Source organism: Elaeis guineensis, chromosome 16, assembly GCF_000442705.2.
Source record: "Elaeis guineensis isolate ETL-2024a chromosome 16, EG11, whole genome shotgun sequence".
Lineage (NCBI taxonomy): Eukaryota > Viridiplantae > Streptophyta > Magnoliopsida > Arecales > Arecaceae > Elaeis > Elaeis guineensis.
This window is the reverse complement of record NC_026008.2, coordinates 1,242,387-1,247,386: the sequence shown is the minus strand read 5'-3', so window position 1 is coordinate 1,247,386 and position 5,000 is coordinate 1,242,387.

The window sequence follows — 5,000 nt, the reverse complement described above, 5'->3', positions numbered from 1 at the left end:
CGCACGAAGGGCCACGAAACAGACCGGAGGGGCGAGGGGGGATGGGGCCCATGGATGGGTCGCACGGGGCCAACCCTGCCTACGAACGCCGTCCCGTGTCCGCGCGCGTGCGGCCGCATAATCGAGCCAAAATGTGGGGCAGGTCCGAGAATGAGCACGGGGAAAGAGAGATCAATCGGGCCATCAATCACCATCCAAGTCCGCACGCGCATGGCCGCATTGCCGAAATATTTCTGCTGGGGGCACAATCCGAGGTCCGCGCATGTGGGGCCGTGGAGCCGACCGAAGGGGCGAGGGAGGGTGGGGATGGGGTCCACGGACAAGGAGCACGTGACCTACCCCACCGACGAGCACCGTCCCATCTCCGCGCGCGCACGGCCGTGTGATCGGGTGAAAAGGTTTGGGGAGGGACAAAGAGAGCATGGACGGGGAAAGAGAGCCCAAACGAGCCATCCAACACCGTCCAAGTCCGCGCGCATGCGGCTGCATCACCGAAATATCCACGGGTGGAGCACAACCCACCATCCATGCGCATAAGGCTGCGAAACCGACCGAAGGGGCGAGGGGGTTGGAGGCCATGGATGGCGAGAATGGGGTCAACCCGGCCAACGAGAGACGCCCTCCCCCACCCCAAGTCCGCACGCGCACGACCGCGAACACGACCGAAGGTGGACGGGGAGATTGAGCGCTTGGACGGGGAGTGCAAGCTCAACCCAGCCAACGAAAACCATCCCACATCCGCCCCCACACATTTCGGGCCAATGCTGTGCCCGGGGGAGGGGCACCCCATACCATCCCTGAGGGGGATCCGGGCGAATCCCACCCCAGGGGGTTCCAAAGTGCCGACCAGCATTGCAAGCGGGGAGGGCCGAGACACGCTCCCCACGCATGCGGGATACGGGGGGCAGACGACCAGACAACGAGACCCGTGCGCCCGGGACAGGCATCCAAGGCGAAGGGGTCGGGCAGCCCATGGAGCAAATGGCCGAGTGAGTGGGGATGCGGATGTCGAACCCCCTACCACCCCAGCGGGGCGTCCAGGCGGCTCCCACCCAGGGGGTTCCAAATGATCGAGCAGCATTGCAAACGGGGAGGGTCGGGACGCGCGTCCCGCCTTTGCGGGCTTCGGATGGTGGATGATCGGGCATCACATCCCATGCACCGAGGGGGCTTGTCCCCGAGAAGATGGACCGCACATCCCGCATCTGCGGGCCAAGCCCAGGCTAAGCGGGACGCGGAACCCCCTACCACCCCAGCGAGGCATCCGGGCGGATCCCACCTTGGGGGTTCCAAATGATCGAGCAGCATTGCAAATGGGGAGGGCCGGGATGCGCATCCCACCTTCATGGGATTCGGACGCCGGGTGCTCGGGACTCGCGTCCCGTGCACCGAGGACTTGACCTCGAGCTGCCGGGTCGCGCATCCCCCATCGACGGGCCAAAGCGGGACGTGGAACCCCCTAACACCCCCACGGGGCATCCGGGCGACCCCCACCTCGGGGGGTTCCAAATGATCGAGCGGGCATTGCAAACGGGATGCGTGCCCCACCTTCACGGAATTTGGGTGCCGGATGGCCAGGCCTCGCGTCCCGCGCACCAGGGCAAGCTAGGGACGAGCAACCACCCTACCCACTCCTGTGGGGCACCCGAGCAAATCCCACGTGAGGGGTTCCAAAGTGTCGAGCAGCACTGCAGACGGGGGAGCGGGGGCTGGGACGTACATCCCGCCTTTGCGGGCTTCGGACGGCGGATGATCGCGACTCGCATCCCGTGTCCCACGGGCTCGACCCAAAGCAGTCGGGTCGCGCATCCCATTTCGACGGGCCGCACCCGTGTTGCATGGGATGCGGAACCCCCTACCACTCCAGCGGCGCATCCGGGCAAATCCCACCTCAGGGGTTCCAAATGACCGAGCGGCATTGCAAACGAGGAGTGCCGGGATGCGTGCCCCACCCTCACGGGCTTCCCGCGGTGGTTGGTCGGGCCTCGCATCCCGCACGTGGGGAGATACGTCAGAGCGGCCGGGTCACGCGTCCAGTTTTGATGGCCTGAGCCGGGGCAGAATCGGGACGCGGAACCCCCTACCACCCCAGGGGGGCATCCGAGCAAATCCCACCCCGGGGGTTCCAAATGACCGAGCAGCATTGCAAACGGGGCAAGATGGGACGCGCATCCCGCCTTCACGAGCCTCGGGCGTCGGATGGCCGGGGCTCGCGTCCCGCGCGTCGGGGCCTGCTTGTGATGCAGAACCCCCTAATACCCCGACGGGGCATCGGGGCAAATCCCACTCCGGAGGTTCCCAGTGATCGAGCGGCATTGCCAACGGGGAGGGCCGGGTCGCATGTCCTGGCCCCCCAGGCTTCAGGCGGTGGATGGCCGGGTCTCGCATCCCGCACGTGGGGGACTCACATTTCGGGCAGTCGGGTCGCGCATCCCGTTTCGATGGCCCGAGCTGGGGCAAATCGGGATGCGGAACCCCCTACCACCCCAGCGGGGCATCCGGGCAACTCCCACCCCCGGGGTTCCAGACGACCAAGCAGCATTGCAAATGGGGCGGGATGGGACACGCATCCCGCCTTCACGGGCCACGGGCGTCGGATGGCCGGGCCTCGCATCCCGTGCGTCGGGGCCAGCTTGGGATGCGGAACCCCCTAGCACCCCTGCGGGGCATCCGGGCAAATCCCACCCCGGGGGTTCCAAATGATCGAGCAGCATTGCAAACGGGGACAGTCTGGACGCGCATCCCACCTCCGTGGGATTCGTACGACGGATGATCGGAACTCGCATCCCGTGCATCGGGGACTTAGGTCCGAGCGTTTGGGGCGCGCATCCCATTTTGACAGGCTGAGCCGTCTCAAACCGGGATGCAGAACCCCCTACCGCCCCACCGGGGCATCCGGGATGCAGACACGTAACCCCCTGGCACCCCGGCGTGGCATCCCGACAAATCTCCCACCCGAGGGGTTCCACAGCTCCGAGCAACATTGCGAACGATGAGGGCCGGGGCACGCATCCCTCCTCTACGGGCCTCGTGCTCCGGATGACGGGACCCGCATCCCGTGCGACGAGGACCTGAGTCCAAGCAGCGGGGTCGTGCATCCCGTTTTGATGGGCCGAGCCGGAGCATCTTGGGATGAGAAACCCCCTACCACCCCAGCAGCCGGGGCATCTTTGCGGGCCTCGGATGCCGGACGGTCGGGCCGCGTGCCCGGGAATTGCACCCGGGGAAGCCCTGTTTTCCTCTTTGATTGGGCTTTGATTTCGACTTATGATGCAGAACATCCGGCCGAAGACTACTTGGGCCCGGATGGATCACGGGAGGCAGCGGAAGCCCAGATGAATTGGTTGGAGCATCAAAATGGTGGCACAAGCTTCGAACGGCCGTAACTTCTGATCCAGGTGGAGCTACAGGGGCAACAATATATCAACGAAAAGCTCGTTTCGAGCCCTACGACCGTGAAGCAGTGGAAGCCCAGATGAATGGGTTGGAGCATCAAAATGCTGGCACAGGCTTCGAACGATCGTAACTTTTGATCCAGGAGGAGCTACGGGGGCGACAATATATCAACGGAAAGCTCGTTCTGAGCCCTAGGACCGTGAAGCAGTGGAAAGCCCAGATGAATGGGTTGGAGCTTCAAAATGGTGGCACAAGCTTCGATCGGCCATAACTTTTGATCCGGGCGGAGTTACGGGGCGATAATATATCAACGAAAAGCTCGTTTCGAGCCCTACGATGGTGAACAGGTTAACCCATTCACTCCATTTCTTGGGCCCAAAATCCTTCATTTTAGTGGGTTTCTGGGTTGTTTTATCTTTGGGGGCCCCGTCTTTGGTTCAGTCTACGTCCGGCCACCCGCCGGCCTCGTTACGATCGAGGCCGGGCGTCGGTGCACTCGCCACTGGGCACAATCGGATCCGAGCCCCCGGCGGCATGGTCGAGACTCGCATCTCACTCCGCATGCATCCCTCTGGCGTGCCTTGCACCACCGCAGCCACCCCGAGGGGGCGACATCGGAGCCCGTGGGTGCTCCGGGGGTCATCCTCGACCGACGCGCACATGCGGCGGCCGACCCCCTCCATAGCACGTGTGAGTCACCTCTCATGCTTACGGGACTTGCCTGCTTTGGGCAGGCCGCACCCTTGCCCGGCTAGTTGTCGCAGGGCCGACTCCTGGGTCTAATTTTTCGCAAGAATCTCAGCCCTGTGCGGCGTAGGACGCCCCGACCCCTCAACCTCCTCGCAGTCCCCACCCCCAGGGATGGTAACAACAAAGCGAAACAGCGGCAAATATTCAAGGCGCTTAGAGAAATCCCCCCCTACCTCTTTTATTTTAGTTCCCACAAAATTTGGATACTGGAGACCCGCCCATGTCCCCGAATGGATATCCCACTAAGATACAATCCCAAGGCTTGCCGCCGAGGGCCGACACATATGCAGCTTTTATATAAAGGCGGTGGACAACTCCAACGACCGTCGGGAACTCCCTAAAACCCCTGCCAACTGCGGCCAGCCGCTCTAGGAAGTTTGGGGAGGAGTTTGGAACCGCTGGAAACCGTCCGACACTGGGACTCGAGTCCCGCCTTCTGGGTCCCGTATCCCACTGTGCATGCCAGCAAGTCACGCTGCGCATCTTCGCTGCACGCCCAGCGGTGCGTGCATCCATGCAACCCACTAATGGCGCCTGCGTCCGCCAAGTGCCCGTGTGCACATGTGCGCCCTCATCCAATGCGCCCGCGGCCTGCACGCCCCACAGCCTTGCGCCGTGGCCCGCGTGCTCCACAGCCTCGCCACAATCCGTGCACCCAACGTCCCATGCATCGCCATGGCCTGCGTGCCCCCATGACCTGCACGCGCCCCATGGCTTGCGCGCCCTTTGGCCCGGCTTGAGTGCATTTTGTCTGAGAGCTACGCTCGTTGGGCCGGGCATGCGTCTGCTCGTGCCCGATCTTTGCATGCGCCTTTGCCAGAGTCCTCGCATGCTTTTATCTTCGTCCGGGCATC